Raw genomic sequence first — 207 nt, 5'->3', positions numbered from 1 at the left:
CAATACTCCCACCACATGTGCAATGTTTGGTCTAGTACAGACCATTGCATACATTAGGCTACCGACTACACTTGCATGTGGAACACAGGACATGTCCTCTTCCTCTTCTTGTGTGTTGGTACACCCTTCAGTAGATAACTTTACACCTACAGGAATAGGAACTTTCACCGGTTTACTATCCTGCATAATAAATCTCTACAATATTGT

This window comes from Pinus tabuliformis, chromosome 2_2 (genome assembly GCF_031772625.1).
Source record: "Pinus tabuliformis cultivar Carrire ecotype Pingquan chromosome 2_2, CPIR1, whole genome shotgun sequence".
NCBI lineage: Eukaryota > Viridiplantae > Streptophyta > Pinopsida > Pinales > Pinaceae > Pinus > Pinus tabuliformis.
The sequence above is the reverse complement of the archived record's forward strand: the minus strand, read 5'-3'. Positions refer to the sequence as shown.